At 35.7% G+C, this 22,390-nt stretch overlaps 1 pseudogene; it reads left to right on the forward strand.

Annotated features, from left to right (window-relative positions):
- The first annotated feature begins 5,883 nt into the window (after nt 1-5,883).
- On the forward strand, nt 5,884-7,406 carry LOC143566559 (26S proteasome non-ATPase regulatory subunit 13 homolog B-like; annotated as a pseudogene).
- The last annotated feature ends 14,984 nt before the right edge of the window (nt 7,407-22,390 follow it).

Below are 22,390 nucleotides of genomic sequence, written 5' to 3' on the forward strand. Positions count from 1 at the left end.
GATAATTGAATTCAATTAATAGATATTGTCATTTAAATATTGCATGATAGTAACATTGTGAGCTGGACAATCAGTTCATGCCCCGACATTTCCGCCTTAGGTTGGGGTGTGACATATAACTCGTAGTGGTCTAACTCTTTCAGATAAGAAACTGTCATTCAAATTGAAACGAAGAAAATTTCCCGTTGAGGTTTGTTTTGCAATGACCATTAACAACAGTCAAGGCCAATCACTAGCAAGAGTTGGCATATACATGTGAGAACCGCTGTTTACATATGATCAACTATATGTAGCTTTATCACGAGTGAAGAGTAGAGACAGTGTTAAAATGCTTATATTAGACAAGGAAGGTAAAGTTACAAAAAAACTACAAATGTGGTTTATAAAGAACTATTTAGTATATGTAATTCTCATTTTGAAGATTTAATTATCTATCTAATAATTGTAAAATGGATGTTATTTTCGTTGAAACTTATGTTTTTATAATATTTTATTTTGTTATCGATATAATTAACAACTATATATCATGTTGTCGTCTCCCCAATTATATATGATATTCTATTTTCTACTTTCATATTACGTGTGGTTGTTACATGATTTATATATTTCCATCTGTGTCGTACACGAGTCAATAGCGTAGTTTAGCATTAAACACATTAGAAAAAGGAATATCAATGTTACAAGATTGCTATATATATATATATATATATGGATAACTTATTTTGAAAACCTTATTATTAGTGAAAAGTATGGAAACCTAATATCAATCATTGATCCTGGAGATCAATGGTTGAGATCTACCCCATATCAAAAAGTAACAAATAGTTGCAAAGGATAGTATGGTAAAATACTATAAATGTGTTCTTTGCATGTGGGACCACATTTCCACGTTTTCTCTCTCCAAAAAAGTTGTAGACAACGTATTGGAATGCATGTTAGGGCTTCTCTCTCCAGCTTTTGGAATGCATGTTAGGGCTTCTCTCTCCAGCTTTATTAAATGTAAAATATGCAAACTATTCGCAAAACATGCAAACTCTTGTAAAAAGCAAACTATTTGCAAAACATGCAAACTCTTGTAAATATGTATGTAACATATGTAAATTCTTGTAAGTTCTTGGTAAAACATATAACTCTTGTAAAACCTAAACTCTGGTAAAATGTGTAAATTCTTGTAAAAGATGTAAACTCTTGGTAAAACATGGAGCTCTTGTACAAACGTATATAACATATGTAAATTTCTGTAAGCTCTTGGTAAACTCTTGTAGCACATCTAAACTCTTGTAATATATGTAAACTCTTGGTAAAACATGTAAACTCTTGTAAAATGTACGTAACATGTGTAGTGTAACAAATGTATACTCCTGGTAAAACATGTAAACTTGTAAGCCTTATGTAGGGACATAAGTCGTAAATAAATATACAAAATGTAACAAATGTAGAAAAATACATAAGCTTAAGGTATCCTGTAAATACATATTCAAACATGTTCTTGATAGTATAATTTTCCGTTCACCATTTTTTTTCCCGCACATCAACATTTCAAATGTATATAAGACGAATGTATGTAACATCCTACTTTCGATGATAATAATAAAAGAAAATTTCGTATATTTAATAATACGTTATGATCTAGTTTAGATAAATGAAATATTTGAGTGTGGGTTTGGACATTAAAAGATGGAATAAAGGATGATGATGGGCCTCAGGCTCACGGGCTTAATGGTATATAAACCCCTTAAACCTCCCTAAAACCCTAAACTCTCATTCTTATCATCTAGCTTCCATAACACACTCAAAAACACACACAAACACCCTCCTTTATCTCGGACCAAGAACCGGAGGAAAAGACCCGAGCTCGTGGGTGTTAGATCATCTTGGCAAGCAAGACATACACAAAGACTAGATTGTGTTCGTGAAACCGATTCGTCTAAGGTACGTTTATAACGAAAAATTTGTTCGACTCGTTTAGTATTCCTGGATCTATGTGTAAATAGTAAAAACGAATCACACGCAATGATTCTCATTGAAATTCGTTAACATCTGATAGGTTAATTAATCGAATAAAGAACCAGTTAAATATATCAATCAACCGCACCATTTAAACGCGATGTTTTTAGATTTTTGGATGATTGGGGTTTGTAGGCGATATGATTACGAGTAGATTGATGCCAATTTGGTGTTGTTTCATCATGATTTGAGGGTTGATTGCAGATTTGGTGTATGTTGCCTATTTTCTGTTCTTGACGATTTTTACTTTGACAAATTGAGTCAAAGTTTGGATAAAGACTGATATTCATTCGTTATGAATAGCGAATAAATGATCATTCGTTGAACCATCATAACGAATAAGATACATTCGCGTGTCTTGTAACAAATGAACCTCTCATTCGTCTTATAAAAGTCACGAATGGTCCTATTAATTCGTTACTCATTCGTTCGTCATGATAAGACAACGAATCAAGCCATTCGTTATAAGATACACTCGCATGTTCTTGTAACGAATGAACCTCCCATTCGTCTAAAAGAAATCATGAATGGTCTTAGTAATTCGTTATTCACTCATTCGTCCCGATAACACTCAGATCAAGCCATTCGTTAAACACTCAGATCAAGCCATTCGTTATAACGAATGGAATCATTCGTCATAACGAACGGGATAGCGAATGGTGCTTACCCAGAAGAAATTATTACTTAAATATTTAATGAAATTGGGTTTTTGATGAAATATTAGTAAACGACGTTTAATAGAAATAAAATTTTTCCAAGCTGACCTGGCAGCTTGACCCCAGCCAGGGGCTTTGCCCCTTGAACCCTGCTAGGAGCTGCCGCCCCTAGACCTTGATGCCAGGGGTGCTGCCCGAGCCCCCCGTTCGTTGAAGGTTATATTAGACTAGAAATACGAAAGAGGTAGTGATAGTTAATTGATACGTGTAATTGTTATACAGTTAGTTGCGACCAATTAAATAGAGGAGTTACCATCAACTCGAAAAGGAACCGAGCTCAGGTGAGCTTCTAGCCCCACTTCCTTGTTATGTTTTCGGGGTTGTGTGCAAACTCGATGTGAATAGTTAATACACTTACCTTAAGTGGTAAGTGTATGATATGTGATTCTTTTATAATTGATGTATGAATGATATTTGAATATTATAGAAAAGATTATGAGTATGTATAAAGTATATAAATATATTTATAAATAAAAGTATGTATGGTTGTATGGTATGAGGGTGGCAGACCATAATAATATCTGTAAAGGAGGGTGTCAGACCCTAATAATATTTGTGAATGAGTGTGGCAGACCCTAATAATATATGTGAAGGAGGATGACATACCCTAATAATATATGTGAAGAAGGGTGGCTGACCCTAATAATATCTGTGAAGGAGGGCGACAGACCCTAATAATATCTGTGAAGGAGGGTCGTAGACCCTAATAATATCTGTGAGGTTATAGAGCAAAAGGCTATTTAAAACGTATAAGTATATATGTAAAGCAAGATAAAATATGAAAGTATGAAAGAAAGAAAGAATAAAAAGAAAAAAGAAAGAAAGTATATACTTATGTATGTACTAAAGAAAGATAAGCAGCTTAAGTAAGTAATATGTATCTACGGATACGTATGAATAAGTTTGTGAATGTATTGTATGTTACTTGCTTTAACTAGAACTCACTCATCGTAGCTGACTTTTAGTATGCACGCAGGTTAACAAACTGAAGTCGTTAGCTTGAGGGGCATATGGCAGGATCTGAAGAAGCTGACATCTGCAGAAAGATTTGTCATGATGTTAAATAAGATGTTTTATGTTATGTTTTTAAATACAAGTTTGAATGTTTGTAACGACCGATTGAAGTTTTATTTATTCCGCGAATTAACTATGATATTTAGAACTGTATTTATGAGTAAATCCAACGCCAAAGTAGGACACCGAGAACGAGGCCTTACAATGTAACTAAATTAATTATTATAAAACATATGTAAGAAGAATGTAACTAAATAAATATTGTTAACGCAATAAATGTTAACTAATGTAAATGAACGTGTCCACTAACATATTCAAAATGTAAAAATAAAAAAATATATATTCAACGATTCGAAGACTCCCAGTCAATAAAATGTAACAAAAGAAACTATTAACAAACTTGGAATATTACATGGATCTGATTTTCACTTTTGTATTTTGCAATATGCATTGCTAACAAATGGATCTTTTCTACCAAATAAATCTAACTGTAATATTAAAAGAAGACTTACTGACCACATGGCATTCAAATAAGCTTTCTACATAGGATGTCAAGTAGATACCAAGTAGATGCAATGTCAGCTATCTCCTATTAAATCATGATCTATGACCCGTTTTCCTAGTATAAGTCAAGACCCGTTTTCTATGGCAGTAAGAAATTTTAAATTTTGAAAATAAGTTATTGTGTGACACAAGTCTCAAACCCAAGACCTCTTATTTCAAACTAATTGTGTTGGATTTTTGACTTAACATATATAAATATGTTTTTTCTTCAAGTATAAAACCAAAATTATATTTAACTGTTGTAACTGATGTCATTATATGTTCGTATTCATTGGTGGATGTATGTTAATACTAGCGGTAGCCTCCGCTACCCCTCAACTTCTCGTCGGTAGTGTGGAAAAAAGTAATTTAGGTCGGTTTTCGTGTTTCGTTACCCCTAAAAAAATTACGTTACCCCTATGCCTTTTAAGCCCAACCAATTTAAAATTTTAATCCAACTAAAGCCCAAACAAAGGTGTAAAGCCTAACTAATAAAACTCATTAACCCTTAAAATAATATATGTTACACTTAAAATAATATATACACACTTGTTAGACGATATTTAGGCCTATCAAATGCTCTATCAAAACGTCTTAAAAAATCAAGACTTGTTAAAAGCGTCTAAGCTGATAAGCGGACAAACCGACATCTAAGACAAAACGGGTTTGACAATATGTTGGCTAGACTGACATCTTTTTGTGAAAAAAAACAAGATTAAGATGTTAGATATGACGGAAAGTTACGGTAATCAACGAAACCGAAAGAATATAATTACTAACCGACATCATTTTGAAGTTGAAGTTTTTAATCCCGTTTTAAATATGCGAATTCAAGAACTTGGAAATAGATTCAGTGATGTCTCAACTAGTTTGATAGAAAATATGTCTGGTTTAAATCCTTGTGATTCATTTTCTAAGTTTGACGTAACGAAGATAATGACATTTTCTAATATGTATCTGAATGACTTTAGTAATGAAGAAAGAGGATGTATTTTGAGTGTTCTCACGACTTTTTATCACACTTTAAATTAATATGATAAATTTGCAAAATTGGGTGGAACATGCAACCTTGCTCGTGTAATGGTGGAAACCAGATAACACCTCACTTTTCCTTTGGTTTATCGTATATTGAAGCTAGCGTTGATTTTACCGGTTGCAACCTCAACCGTTGAAAGATCTTTTTTCTAAAATGAAGTTTATCGCAAAATCGAATGAGTTATAAGTATTTGAACAATGCTTTAATTTGTGAGGTCGAAAGAGAAACTCTTGATAAAGTAAAAAAAGAGGATGTAATGGCTCGATTTCAAGCTTTCAAAACCGAATGGGGGAAATATGCGGCCCATGTGTTTAAACTTATTTATCATCGTGGTTGTATTTTTGTTTTGTTTACAAAGTATGAAATACGGTTAACCAAATTTTTGGAACGCTGGTTCTAGATCTGCCACTGTTCGTATTGTATAATTTCTAAATAATTTATAGTGTTATCCGGTTCTTAACCTGAGCCAACCGGGTGAACAAGTAGCGTGTCTGGTTCGATGTTATAAAAACATTGCTTTGATGAGCTATAGACATTTTCTTGACTAAGTTTAAAAATAAAGATTTTATGAAGTTACCGTTTTGTATACCTATTGAGTTCGGGGGCCCGCTGGTTCCTCAAACACCCATCCGTTGTGAAAATCATGTGATTTAGAATTTTAGTATCTCCAAATCAAACAAAGATAATTAAATTAAATTCTGTCTGGTTCCCTGGCGAGTACCTAGAAGCTCTTGGAAGGGCTCATCCGGAGCTTCTTTCTGGATTGGTGCAATGCGCTTGCCTATCTCTACAAAAAGAAGCTATGGCACCAACTCACTCTCAAGCTTGACGAATTCATCAAACACTCTGTTTTCCAGGTATCTCCGTACACCTCACTGGAGTCTCTGTCAGATTCACTCAAATGGGTATGGTTTTATTGTTTTATCTAATATAAATCTCATCAGGGTTCGATTCTATGTATTTCACTGTCATATGTGTTGCATTTTTAGGAACTTGCATATGGTCTATGTTATTCTGCTTTGATGGGAGAAAACACTTACAACTTTGGAGAACTACTTCAGCATCCAATTGTGAGTATTTTTTTTATAACCTATAATATTTTATTCAAATACTTTGTTTTCGTTAGTGGAGATGATGTTGAGTTAGAGGCCTTGGATAGATCATTAGTACCAGAAGATGCAGGCATAGGTAACGAAACACTCAAACACTAGTGTTTTGATTTGCAAGTGGACTGCTAACAGAGGTATTACCAGAAGAAGAAGAAGCATTTGAAGTAGAAGTATAAAAATCATACTCATTTGAAGTAGAAGTACCTTTCACACGTTTGAATTTTCACCATTAAAAATTCACAAACCTAAATCTGCCATATAAAGTTGCCTTTTAAAAAATTCATAAAAAGGTTGAGTATTATTACAGATATGACTTGAACACTAATAATATTCTGCATCTGAACTTGTGCAGATACAAGGTCTGGTAGGGACGGAGAATGAGTGACTCTACCGTTTTCTTAAAGCTTTCAACTCTGGAAATCTATATCGTTATCTAGTTGTACGGCGCATTTATGCTAGAACTCTCTTCACCAACCATGATTTTGGAGATGATCAGATGATGCTTTCAGAAAAGTTTCGCATCATCTGTGTGATGGAAGTTATCTACAGGTTTCTAATTTCTTTGCTAATACATATGCCTTTCGATTGCACAAATTGTTTTTAATACACTTTTTTTTGGGCTTGTAGTCGACCACCAGAAGGCAGAACCATTCCATTGAGTGTCATTGCAAAGCAGACTAGAATTTCAGTTGACAAAATAGAACGCCTTCTCATGAAGTGTTTATCTGTAAGCGTAGCTGTTCTTCCTAGATGAATTATTACTTTCTTACAGTTATGATGAAAGTTGTTGCTGCAGGTGCATCTTATCGAGGGGACAATTGATCAAGTTGATGGAACCATTTCCGTGTCGCGGGTGCAACCTAGAGTTCTCGGTATAAGCCAAATTAAATGTTTGCGTGATCAGGTTGACAAATGGGTCCGGAAGGTACACACTGCTTTGTATCTCTTGAAGCAAAGACGCCGGATTTAGGTGCATCTTAAGCCCCCCCCCCCCCCCCCCCCCCCACCTCTTACATGTCTTATCTTTAGAAGACAAAAAAAGGGTTGTGCTTAACGTACCCTACCAGACATCATCTTGTTATTTCATCTTTTCAAACCACTCTCTTGCGGTGCATACATATGCTATACTTCCGTAAAACACGAGGTATAACAAGTAGGGTTCGATTAGCCAAAGCCAGTTAAGTCTTGTTACAATTTGTTCACATGAACTATTGTCTTCAAAAATTGTTAACCAATATTGATTTTTATTTTCTGTAAAAAGTAATGAACTTTTTTAAGTTGGGTCTAATTTTGAACAGTCTCTCTATCTTCTAGGTTAGAGGAACTTAAACTCCTTCGACCATATTTTATAAGGAGGATTTTACTTGGTATGATTGTTTTTAATTTGTTTGCAGTAATGATTATTATGTTTTGTGTTTTGTACTTCACTTTCTTCATACAGACTATAGTAGTTAGAGGTGCACAAAAAAACCGGTTCCGGGCCCGCCCCAGCGGTTCCTACCCGGAACTAGACCCGACCCTACCCTTCCCGCGAGTACGGACCGGGCTTTGGGTTTCTCCCAAAAACCGGAACCAACCCGAACCCGGTGGAACCGGAACCGGAAACACCTGGTCAAAACCCGACCCTACCCTACCCAAAACTCGAAAAAAAACCCCGAAAACCCGGTCAAATACCCGACTATACCCGGAACCGGTTTTGACTTTTGTTGACCATACCCGGAACCGGTTCCTGAAAATACCCAGTTTGTACACCTCTAATAGCTGCCATTCAAGCTGGCCATGGACTATTGCAACTTGGTTCATGCAAGATTGTAGTCTTAACTTATTTCACTTCATGCATCATGTTTTGTGTGTAGTGTATACATACAAATGGGTCAGGTCGGGCCGGGTGGGGGCGGTTGATAAAATGGACACTTTCTTGGAGTGATGTATTAGAGGATGATTATTATTAGTTCTTGTCATTAGTTTGCATTTCATAGTTTGTTCCTAAAAAAGTTATGCGTTTTAATATCTTTGATCCAATTGTTGTTGGTCTGGATAACTGGCTTTGTTTGCACTGAGTGGTGGCTCTTAATAGCTGTACAGTACAGGTTAGTTGACAGAGCGAATTTATGCATGTGTGTTTTGGCTTGTAGTCCATGCATGGTGCCTTTTCTAGATAAAAAACAGTACCAACCCCAACCAAGCAAGACAAGAACCAAAAATACTCACATGTACCCAAAAATACGGTATTCTTTTTTTTCAATGAGGTCCATTTTTAATGGTGGCTAGATTTGTCGCAACCATACGCTAGAATTTCCGGGCTGTGTCGGGTGGATTAGAGAACATAATAAAATACCATATGATATGTAATCATTAGAAAAACACACAATAAAATCACCATATCATTATAACAGGAATGTGTAGACAAGTAATACCAACAAAGCCAAAGATCAAGAAAAACACAACAAAATTACGACATCGTTTAACCTGCCCCGATTGATAATGAGGATCCAAATAGAAAGACAAGACTATAAAACGTCAATGACGGGACTCTAGTTTTTACCAACCTAGGTTCATGTTAGCATTTAGCACCAACAACTAAACCCAAATAAACGAACGGAACTTTCCCCACATTGCAGTTGATTTTATTAGCCTACCGTTCAACATTAGTAGTGTCCACACCCAACCCAAACAGGATGATAGAAAGCTAGATACTCTTGCTATATAAAACGCAATGTCTTTTAAGTTTGGTTAAACACTTGCTGATATTGATAAAAACCGGATGAAGAAACTGAAGGAGTGTTAATCAACATACAGTACACCCAATTCTTGTTCTCTCTTCCTCAAAGTTATCCTCTTGGTTTTAAAATGTGCAATGTGCTCTGCTGCGTTTTGGTCCCAAAGTCCGAAGTGTGATTCCGAATTCGTGGTGCGAGCGCATGCTTAGGCGATGCGTTTGTTAGAAAGAAGACTAAAAAAGTAATTATACATAATAATTATTTTATTCTTAATATTTAAACACAAAAATATATTTATAAGTAGGGGTGCAAATGAGTTGAGTTGCTCGCGAGCTACTCGATGTCGGATCGATTAAAAGCTCGAAATGAGCCGAGCTTTTACAAGCCTGAGCCAAGCTTGAGCTTCAAATAAAACTCGTCTTGTTATTGAGTCCGAACTCGAGCCTTGAATGGGAAGCTCGTTTTGTTATAATAAGCCTTGTATATTTTAAGTGTGAGTGTTTGACCTCTTTTGAAGTTTGATGTATTAATTTCACACTACAGAGCCGAGCTTGAGTCGAGCTTTGGCTCGTTAAGGTGCTACACGTCGAGCCGAGCTTAGGCTTGTTTAAAGTTTTTCTTTAAATACATAAACAATAATTATAGGCATATATAAATTGTCCAACAAATAATAAACGATTCGAGCCCGAGCTCAACTCGAGCTTGAAAAAAACAATTTACAAGCCAAGCTCGACCTTTAGAAAAAAGAGCCCAAAACAAACCGAGCTCGAGTTCTCATAAGTCAAAACGAGTCGAGCTAAGACTCGGCTCGCTTACAACCCTAGTGCAACTAATTAACTTTATAAGGCCACCCGTAGTGGGCTAATTGTTGGGGCGATAGGGGCGACAACACCACCCCCCCCCCCCCCCCGAAATGTGGGGCGATAGTGGGGGGGGGGGGGAATGTGGTATATATATATGTGTGTATATATATATATTAGCCTACAACACCATTACACCCCAAACACAAATTCATGCCCATTGCTTACTGGGCGCCACGTGTCGCAATTCGCCCAATTTATAGCCCCTCCACTACACACAGCCTAACGCTCACGTAAGGCAAATAAAAAGATCAAAAAAGAGAAAAAAAAATAATAACAATGAAAAGATGAGACTAGAGACACGACAAAATTTATGACAAAAAGTATAAAAAAAATATGACAGGTCACTATCGTAGTACCGACTGCGACACATCATGAAACAACAAACACAAAAACTAAAACAAGTATAGATTTGTCTTTATCTCACCATCCCTCTTCCGTTTTTCCTTTATTACCTCCAACTCAACACCTCCACAAAACCTGCAACTTAAACTAATGTTTAAACATATTCAAAATCCGCTCCATCTGATATCGCACACAACAGAACGCATCACGCTATTTTCGTATTATGCGATTTTCGTTGCATCAATCTAGCATCATAGAATAGCAATGCATCACCTCATTGATGTGTTTTTAGCATCACATCACGCATGATGTGCACATTTTAAAACCAAGTTTATCCCTAAGGCTAAACGTGGATGGGCTATATGAAACGCCGCCCCAAAAATTGACATCAAGGCTTTAGTCCTTAATGTTGTTTGTATGAAGGTCATATATCAAGATCTTCTTACAAACTACATTCGTAAAAATGTTTCCATCAAAATTGTGTATCATCACCAGCTTTGGATAGTTAAAAGGATTAGAAATGAGGAAATTATCCACCATAAACAGTCTCATGCTCTCTTATAATCCATATTGAGATAGCGGCGTCAAAGGAAAGACACGGAAGAACATCTGTTACTCCTAATGATCGCAACACATCGCATCATTGATGTGTTTTTAGCATTGCTTCACGCATGATGTGGGCATTTTAAAACCAAGGTTATCCCTAAGCCTAAACGGGGATGGACTATAAGACACGCCTCCCCAAAAATTGACATAAAAGCTATAGTCCTTAATGTTGTTTGTATGAAGGTCATATATCAAGATCTTTTTACAAACTACATTCATAACAAGGTTTTCATCAAAACGGTGTATCATCATCATCTTCAGATAGTTAAAAGGACTAGAAAGGAGGCAATTATCCACCATCATCTCAAACTTTTTCCATGACTCTATAGTCTCATGCTCTCTTATAATCCATAATTAGATAGTGGCGCCAAATGAAAGATACGGGTGAACATCTATTACTCCTAATGATGGTACAGTTCTCGTAGAATATATAATCTCTCCTCATACAGAATAAAAGGTAATGCTAAAAGAATCTTCGTATTCAGGTTAAACACATATCCCAAAGCTCCCATTTTGATACGTTAACTACTTTATAGTGTTATTCAAGTTTATAGTAGTTTGCTCAAATATTCAAAGGTCATCAATGAGACCGTGAATAACTCTCCGTTTACACGTGCCAGTAGTATATACATGTATAGTGATTTCAGCCGGTTGGCTTGTTACCACGATTTTAAGTTCCCTATTTATGTCATCTAAACGAAAACCACGGTACGTAAAACAACAATTATTATTATCACTGCCTATGGAGCCTAGGGACAAGGAAGATTTAGTACTTGATGGTTCATAGGGTTATACACATAAACTCAGGTTCAAATGTAGAAAACCGACTTAAAAACACTAATATCTTAACAGAGGAAAGGATAATGGTTTCTTACAGATAAGGTTAATGTAAACATGTTTGTCAAAGACATGAACATCAACAAATTAGTTTCCAGCAAATGTACCATTTCATTTGGTAAGACGTTTCCCTCTTCTAGGGCATTAAGAATGTGTCATGTTGGGTAAGTATATAACTTGAACAATGTCATCTCTACCCATGAGTGTGATAGGTCGGCTCTGTCCATCCTTCAATATCTCGATCCAATAATATCTGTTAACATTTGCTTAATCTTGAGATAACAAGGAGATGTAGATGATTCTAAAGCAGACAAGAATATCACATAATTCCGCATGTCAATTATTGTTTCTAGGTCTTTAATTTTAAATATTTGTATATATTGTAGAACGCCAAAGGATTTGATGAACACCAATGGCCGCGATGGTTGAAGCCTCTACTTCAGGAAAGCTCCTTCATTCAATGAAAATTACACGCTGATTCGGACAAATCAAAGTGCAATTTGTACTATTTGGATTGTGTTAATGGTGCTTTTTTTCAACTTGTCTCAATCACCATGAGGATCACTATCTAATTCAAGTAATTGTTCAATTTTAATATTAATTTCCCCAAAGTTTATAAAATTTGAAGTTAAATTTTAGTTTAATTTTACAATGGTGATAATTAATTTGTAGATTGTGATTAGGGTTTATAAGATTCAAAGGATTTTTGATACTTGTTCAGTGCAAACAATGTGATTAACAGTCTGATAGTTGTGCTCTTTAACGAATGCACGCAGCCGAGGTCGGGAATCGGTGTGACGAACACATGCAAAAGTTTGTGAGTGTGGTCTTCTCAATTCGTTTCAATTTTGTTTTTGTGCGTTTGTGCCTTTAATAGCAACCAAAAAAAGAAAAATTGATGTTTTGCTTTTAGGGTTCCCAAATTTTACTTCAGTGTGAATGCTTTTTTAGTTTGATGTTAGAAATTTTCATTTTTATGATTTGTGTTTTTATGCTAATAATAGCAAAAAAATTTGTTGTCATGCTTTTAGGGTTCACGAATTTTACTTCTTTCTGGGATAGACAATGTCGTTCTCAAATAAGGATTATGATGAAGTAAAAAATGACGATAAATGTTCATTGGTAAGTTCGAATAATTGTATCATATTTATTTCGAGGTAATTCTTATTTGCGTCCCTGTTGTTTCGAGGCGGGCCACATTTGCGCCCATGAAAGCCAAAAAGACACTAATGAGTCCTCGTGGTTTATGAGTCCCATCGGCGTCATTGTTGTCAGTAAGTTAAGTGAAATAACTATCATGCCCTTCAAAAATATAGTATTGCGTCCTTGTAGTATTAAAACATTTAGTTTGCGTCCCTCCGACAAAATTTCCTCCAGATTAATAAAAAACTTATAATTACACTAAAAATTAAAAAAAAAAGTATCATTTACCCTCCGGATTTTTATGAAAACTTAAGTTTTATAATCTTTACCATCTAGTTTTCACCAATATCATAACATAATCATCCATTATAATACAAAAACTAACATCACATAATCATACAAACTTGCAGATAGTAAATAATGAAACTAATCTAGGAAATCAGTGACTAAATAAAACCTTAATCAACAAAGCACATTTGATCCGCAAAAAAACCATTATCAAGCCCACTATTAGACATAATTATGTATCATTATTAGTCATTAATTTTGTACATTGTCACCACCAAGTCGATAGTCCTACACAGTGAGTGGCCATTATTATCGGCAGTAGACTGATAAGTTAGGTAAGATCGTCATGGCAAAGTGCAATGTCAGGTAGATTTATGTCATAGTAACACGGAGTCAGACTATAAAAAAAGTCAAATGTCAAAGAGTTGTCAACAAAACTAATCCAAACATTAAATTATATTTATCTAATCAACCATTCAACCCGAATTGAACTATATTTTCCCAGTTAACTCCGACTGGACGATGGCATTGAAGTTGAAGTTTATTTCGGTGGTGAGTACGGTGATCGTGAGTATAGTGTTGAGGACGAGGTGAACCTAGGGTTCGAGATGGTAGAGCAGAAGATGATTTGGAGGACGATCGGTGGTGGAGACAGTGATTTGGAAGTCGATCGGTGGTAGAGAAGGTGATTTGATGGAGGCCTTTTGGTGATTGGAAGTCCGATCAGTGGCGGCGATGGTGATTTGGGGGTGTACGATAAGTGCCTGATGATGATGGAGATGGACGATCGGGTTCAGATGATAATGAAGGTGATGGCGGACAGCTTTTTGGTGATGAATCAAGTGGAGGGCAACAAAGTTGTGTAGAAAAAGAATTGTTGACGGTGTTTGCTGATATAGAAAAAAAAGTCAAGGAACGTATAGTGTGTGAACTGGGGAAACGTAAGGGTGATAAATAGAATAGTGTGTTTGGTAAAGGTGACAAGATCATATGATGAACCGAATCATGTTTGGCTAAACTCCTTTAATTCAATAAGATCAAATATTATCTCTGAAATTATCTAAACATTCAACCAAACAAACATAATAAACTTTACAAACATAATTACATACCAAGTAGTTATGTAATTTATCTAAATTAAACTAAATGCAAAAAGTAAATTCACAGATTTGGTTGTTTGGTTTTGATAACAAAAAGAACAAAAGCAATAAACGAGTTTTAATCAATATGCGAAAATATGCCTTCCCTCGGTTTCAGGTTTCCATGAATGTTGCGGTTAGTGTTTAACTGATATGAACAATAAGTAAAGTTCGTGTTTATGTAAACGAATGTGATAAATGAAGATCAAGTACTTGGATTATACAACGCAAGGTGATCAATAAAAAACCAATTAGTTTATCTAACCCTAAATCCCTCCCGATTAATCTTGATTATTTAAAGAACCAAGAACTGACAGTTTAGAACACAAAATCGATAAACTAATAATCTATCAATCAATACATAAACACCATAATAATGAAATCAATAAGATCAAACATTATCTCAGAAATTATCTAAACATTCAACCAAACAAACATAATAAACCTTACAATCCGAGGGAAAACATAAAGGAGTTTAGCCGAGCATGATTCGGTTCATCATTCCTTCGATTATAATTTGCATATGAATAAAAAACGAGTCTTTAATGATTTACACTCAAAATAATGTTCTTGTCTCCAAAAATCGCCTCTAGGTCGTCTCCAGATCAAAAGATATGATAATAATACCAAAAGCCGTCCAAAATACAAGTAAATAAGGGCTGTTACGATTCCAGCGTCGCGCCCACCGTAAGCTACAGTGGCCACCGTAGCTTACGGTGGCCTCCAAAAAGCCTACGGTGGCTTTAAACTGCCATACGGTGTCATTTTCTTCAGATCCCACCGTAGCTTACGGTGGCTTCACTGTAAGCTACGGTGGCCTTTAAGAAGGCCTTCTTGTTTTCGTCATAACTTTCTCGTTCTAAGTCCGTTTTCTTCACCGTTTTCACCCACGTTCTCGTAATTACATCCTCTATCTTCTCCTACCTGCAGTTATATGAGTAACCATAGTCAACTAATTCAACAAGATAAACCCATTAAACACATGATTATTATTGTTCTTAAACCACTTAAGGGTTGTCCCATGGACCACCCGTCACATTCCCACACTTACCAGTTGCTTGCCCTCAAGCAACATCTAAACACAAAGTTTTTATTATTTTCAACTTGTAGCCACCGATCTTACCACAAATCCGGTTCGGTTAAGATCCCAAGTCATACCCTATTCCCTCATTTTTATCGGTTGCACTAGTTCACTTGACTTTCCATTTAAACCATATATTTTTAACCAAACCTAACATGCTTTCGGTTTTTACCTTACATAACACACATTTACACAATATAATTTTCTTGGTGATTGATATGGGCTAAATTATATACATATTACTATACATATTTCCTATTTTTTTAGTTATTTTTGAGCCATGTTTTTATTGAATATTCTTATTAATTGGTTTATATGTGAATTTAATGGTTCCAAAAGACAACGAGTTAAAAAAAGGATATTATTTATATTAAAAGGAAATTCGTCTAACGAACTGAAATATAAATCAAATTTTAATGTAACGAATAAATTAGTTATAAAAATTAATTATATCTCATTGGTTTATGTATGTTGACAGCGTAGATGTCAACTTTAGTGTTATGTTGAATTTTGATTTTAATTTATAGATTTTTTTGTTTCAACAGATAACATGAAATCGAATTAAAGAAAGGAAGAAGGTGGGCCGGCCCATATTTGGAGCTAAGGAGAAAGAAGAGAAAACTTAAAAGGCAAGCCAGGCCTGCTAAGGGTTTGTGGACACAAATATTACATAACCAAGCAAGCAGACATGAGGTTTTTGTTTTTGGGATCGTTGTGTTCGTCCGAAGGAAGAAAAGTAAGCAGGCACACAAGTTGCTCTATTAATTTAAGCTGGCTAGAACACATGTCAATTAATTTAACTAGACAGGCTAGTAGCTAAACTTATTTTATGATTCTTTTTTGATGAACTCTTTTATAATTATTTATTTTATTGTTTTGAACATGGTTATTGCTAAATACTTTTTAGTTATCTAGGCTTGTGATGATGTTTTGTTGATTGCTTTGGACTTGTCGGTTTTCGGGTTTTATTTATGGGATTTTGATTAATTAAAAGTTTTTATCTGTTTTATTGGATGTCTCTCATGAGTATTTACTTTTGATTTGGGCTTGAATGAATGTTTCACATGTTACTTGATTGATTGTCTTTCAATTATAGGTTGCATGTTAGGGTTGTTTACTGTGTGTTTACAACTTGTTTATGGTGTATTGAGCTCATTCACCATAGAAACTGATTTTTGGCATATTATTAGAAGATTATATTCTTACTAGCTTAAATATCCGACGAGTGATAAGTTGTCGGGTTTGTCTGCGTTGTTAGGGTTTTAGGTTAAATTATCTGACAGGAGGTTTGCCTATTTTTACCTTAATTTCACTGTTTACCTGTGTCCTTTAGACTGTTCAAAAACCACCCCGTGTACTTAGGTGCATTGAGATAGTGAAACTGACGGGTTAGCTATTTTCTAGGGTAATTAATCATAGTTGGTGAACAAACAGGTGAACTAATAAGCCGGTGTTTTTACATGATCTCTAAGATTTCTTTTTCGGTAACACCTTGAGAGTGATTAAGGATCCATTAAGTTTCCTAGATTTTCATATCTTTAGATTCCCGGTTCCCATAGCATTTTCCCGTAACCGATAAAAGCCCGAGTCGTCACAATTCGGATTCCTTGCCTAGATAACTCTTGCTCTCATTTGAATTTACTAAAGTCTTATTCTGTAATTTAATTTTTTAGTTTACTTTAATTTAATTAAGTAATTAGTTTAATTAATTATTAGTTTTTAAAATAAAATAAATAAAAATCTAAAAATAATATTTTCTTAATTGTTACTTTAAATTAGCTTTTAGAACTAGTTTCGTTAATTTAATAAGTGTCTTTAGGGTTCGATATTCCCGGTCTTCCCACAGCTATTCTATACCCGATAGGTTCACTTGCCTGTTGCTAGTGGTTTGGTTTAGGGTATTCTAGGTTTTTATTACTCGTTGTGCTTGATCATTATTTGCTAAAATTTTATATACCACTTTACGCACATCAGTGATCGTCCATACATTTCGCATTTAATCAATTCTTCTCGCATACGCTTGTACAATAATCAAATCTCCACCTATGTAAATGCATTTGACATGAATGCAAATCAAGAGGTCTTAAAACGGGTTGTAATAAGAGCAAGGAAGGGAATATTGAAAGTAGCTCAAACGATCCGATCCGACTTATTACAAACAAACTAAGTAAATAATAAAATAAACAACTATAAACATCACTAACTTCTCTTTTTCTTTTCTCTTTTTTTTTTCTTCTTTTTCTTTTTTTTTCTTTTCCCTCAATAAATAATACTTTGAACTATGCATACATAAACATTGCAACTCTAATACAAACTTTTTTTTTGTAAGCATAATAAACATAATGCTTAATACTAATTGACAACTACTAAAACAATTACATAAAAACCTATTAAGTCGGATCGTTTCGCAACATAACACCAGGGTTGATTGAATAAAATAATAGGCCCAATAAAGTTTTTTAAAGGAACCAACCCCCCGCCCCTCACATAACCATCCTCATATGTATAATGTATGAGGCCCGAACCCCCCTGTTTCCACACTCTCGCTCATCCAGACGAGGCTTAACCTAAGTGCCTCTATCACTTTTGCACTCATGTCACGCTAAGATCTCGAAATGCACTAATTGTACAAGTTCTATCGGAGAATATCAACTTTTCCACCAACCAATAGTTCCTCAATTCTCAAGTGTAAATGAATATGTTATGCAAGTTATTACACCGATAGCATGCTAACCTTGATTAGAAAACTACATAATCTCCTTTTAAAAACCACTAGGCACATGTTATTTAAGGAATTGTGACCATGAAAAGGGACCCAAACTTTACCCCGCCATCTTACCACTTTCTGATTCTTTTAAACAATTTTTTTTAATGTTTTTATTTTCAATTCTATTTTTTTGATTTTTTATGTTTTTATTTATTTTTATTTTTTTTATCAAACGAAAATTTTTCAAAACAACGAAATTTTTCTTATCCCCACACTTGGGATACATTGTCCCTAATGTATGAGTTTTTTTATTATTTTTTGTTTTTTTATACTTTTTTTAAACATGAAAATTACCCTACACCCAACTTAGTGTCGAAGAGAAATCCATAAGAATTTTCCCACACTTGGTTCTTGCTAAGATGATATGCTTAAAATACCATTAATAACAATCAAACTAGAAATTGTAATGCAAAATAAAAATAAAAATATAGAAAATGTACAATTACCGCATGTTTGAAACTTTATGACATTCAAGGTGGGTGACTGGCCCACTCCCGTGCAGCCTTCTCGTTATCAGCACACTCTTTTTCAAGCAACTGTTGCCAGTCTTCCGGTAAACCAGGGTCGAGCCCGAACATCCTCAATCTCCACCCTGGATCATTTAGGTTAGGTGGATGTCTAACTTTCGTCTTCCTTGGTCGGCCACCTTTTTCTGTCACCTTCTCATTCTATTGATGCTCAACTTCTTTCTTCTCAACTAATATGTCAATCACAAAACACTCCTCTTTCGTGTGATCCTCGCTCAAGGATACACATGTGTTAAAAAAATCCGCCTTCAGGCTTTCCTTGTCAACAAGAGTGTCAGTAGTATTTTCAAATAATAATAACCGTTTATCACGATTCCCAAATTTAATTCCCAATGTCCCTTTAGCACAATCAATCACTACAAGTGAACTGGCAAGGAAGGGTCTACCCAATATGACTGTGGGTTGCGTGTTAGTTACATTTTTAGCATAATCAAGACTAAAAAGTCAACTTGGTAACAGAAATCCTCCACGTGTTCCATCACATTATATATCATGCCTCGAGGAAGTGTATGGGTTTGATCCGCTAATACCACGGTGGTGTTTACTTTTTGTAGCAGACCAAACTCATACTGATCATGTAAACTACCGGGCATGATACTAACACAAGCTCCAAGATCTAGCAGTGCCCGATCAGTTTTAAATTCACCAATTTGGATTGATAAAAGGGGCACTCCTGGGTCTTGAAGTTTACTCGGTATAATATTATTATCAACTCTCTCATCCCTTATTTTGGTTAATTTGTCATTTAAACATTTATCACAAGAACAATTTTCACAAAAAGATGTTACATTTGGTTGTAATTCAGAGTTATTTTGAAAAATTGTTTCATAATTACCCACATTTTCAATCTCATCACTAATATCTTTCACCACCCCCTCAACAAATTGTGGTGTTGGATCAACTTGAACAGTAGAAATTTCAAAATTAGATAAAAGACTTACCGCGTTGATATGCACGTTGTTTCCCTTCTTTAAGCTCGAGTCGTTTTTCTTCAAATTCGCTACATCGGTTGCAAGTTGACCCATTTGAGTGGTCAATGATTGAATGGCTTTGTCGCGGACTTCATCCTTTTGCATGCACACCTCATCAAGTTGATTCCTCTTTTGCATGTCTTGTTGCATCATTCTAAGCATATCCATGACTTCATTCCCACTTGATGAACTTTGACTCGAGGACCTACTTTGACCACCACCCCATTGACCTTGGAATCCTTGATTGTTCCAGCCATAAGAATTACTTTGATTGTTATATTGTTGGCGAGGAACATAATTTCCTTGATTCCCTTGGAAATTCGGGTTGGATTGAGTAGCCAGATTTCCATATCGAAAATTTGGGTGATTTCTCAAACCGGGGTGGTAAGTATTGGAGTTCATATTGTAATTCCTACCACCTCGCCCTTGAAGTGCATTCACCCCTTCTACTTGTACTTGACTTACCGCACATACCTCTGATGCATGACCCAACTCGTTACAATTCGTACAAACATCAATTACCTGATTAGTGGTCTGTACGTTTCCTTCTTCCATGGCTTGCACTTGCGGTCTACTAATCGTCGGTCGTGCTCTTCTTCCGGCTTTGGCCTTTCTCTTTGAGGTAACCACCATTTGTTCCAAATATGCCCAATCATCTTGTTCATAATTGGTACCAAATGTACCATTCGTGATCAACCTCAAATCTCGTTCATCCTCCATACTCAACCCTTTATGAAAAGAATTTAATAACCCCCAAAGAGCAATTCCATGATGGGGACAATTCTTAATCATCATGTTAAACCTCTCAAATGCTTCATGAAACATTTCCTCCGTTTGTTGTTGGAAGGTTCTCAAACTTCTTCTAGCATCGTTGGTCTTTTGGGCCGTGTAAAATTCTTCCAAAAATCTTTGTTGCATTTCGGCCCAAGTGTAAATGGATGTTGAAGGCAAAGTGTAAAACCATCTCTTTGCCTTGTCTTCCAACAAAAACTGAAATAGAACCAACTTGACTTCATCCGATGTAAAACCTTGACCCCCAATTGTGTTGCAAATGGAGTCGTATGCCTCCAAGTGGAAGTAAGGTTCCTCTGTTGCTAGACCCTTATACTTCGGAAGACTTTGAAGGGAATTGGTTCTTACTTCAAATGTCCTCCCTTGTTGATTGTGAGGAATAACCACCGGAGACGGATTATTAGTAATCACCGGTCGTAAATGGGCTTCAATCCCCCTAACCGTCTCTCTTGCATGCCTTGTTGGTACCCCTATTGGTACTCTTGGTTGACCCATTTGCCTATAAACGGTCCTTGGTTGCGCAAATTGTTGCTGAAACTGGGTTGGGGCATTTGTGGTTGGAATTGTTGATCTTGAGGTTGCCCTTGCGGTTGTTGAAAAATCGGTGGCGGTTGAACTTGATTAACAACAACCAGTGGTTGTTGAGCTTGTTGTATAACTGGCGGTTGTTGAATGTGTTGTTGGGCAATCGGCAGTGGTTGTTGTCGATTAAGCTCTTGCAACGGTTCCGATTGTTGCCATTGACCATAACCAAAATTTCCCTGATTTACCCTTTTGCTTGCATCACCTCCCAAGTAGTAACCTTCCACTTCATACCCCTCAAATTCACTATCAAAACCATATCCGTATCCGTCACCTTGTGTTCTTGAATGTTGCATAAAAGGTTGGTGTTGGTATTGGTAGCTTGATTGTGATTGTTGAAAGGGTGGTGGTTGATATTGTTGAGATGATGATGACGTACCAAAGTTAGGAAAAAGGTTGGTAATAGGTGGTAATGTTGATGATGTTGAGTAGGTGTATTGGGCAGCTATGGGTTCGGTTGTGGGTGGTGGTTGGAGTTCACTTGATGCTGTAGGTATATTAGTAGTGATCGGTGGAGGTGGATTTGGTGGAGGTGTAGTCGGGATTGTTTGACCTGAAGTGGGAACTGGTGAATCCATGTTGCTATTTGATGCAGTTGGAGAACCAAGAAGCTTGTTCTCTCTAAGTAAAACTCGGTTTCTTCGAAGTGTTCTGTCAATCTCGGGATCAATAACTAGCGGTGATGACCTGTTAGAGCCTTTAGTATGCATACACCTGTAGGTACCTGCACACTAACACAACCAGCGTAAACCCGAAAATAACAAACAAAAACTACTTAAACTAACACACGTTGCGCACTACTCCCCGGAAACGGCGCCAAAATTTGACGTGAGGTCGAAGACTCACTCAAAATTAAACCGATTACAACTATTAGATAGCGATAAGCGGGTATCGAACACAGGGAGTTTGTGGAAATTGTGTTACCAAATATTTATGTAATTTATCTAAATTAAACTAAATGCAAAAAGTAAATTCAAAGATTTTTTTGTTTGGTTTTGATAACAAAAAGAACTAAAGAAATAAACGAGTTTTAATCAATATGCGAAAATATGCATTCCCTCGGTTTCAAGTTTCCATGAATGTTACGTTTAATGTTTAACTGAGATGAACAATAAGTAAAGTTCGTTTATGTAAACGAATGCGATAAATGAAGATCAAGTACTTGGATTATACAACGCATGGTGATCAATCAAAAACCAATTAGTTTATCTAACCCTAAATCCCTCCCGATTAATCCCGATTACTTAAAGAACCAAGAACTGACGGTTTAGAATACAAAATCGATAAACTAATAATCTATCAATCAA

Source organism: Bidens hawaiensis, unplaced genomic scaffold (genome assembly GCF_021521415.1).
Source record: "Bidens hawaiensis isolate Kalapana, Puna unplaced genomic scaffold, B.hawaiensis_p1.1 tig00022910_1, whole genome shotgun sequence".
In the NCBI taxonomy this organism is placed as follows: domain Eukaryota; kingdom Viridiplantae; phylum Streptophyta; class Magnoliopsida; order Asterales; family Asteraceae; genus Bidens; species Bidens hawaiensis.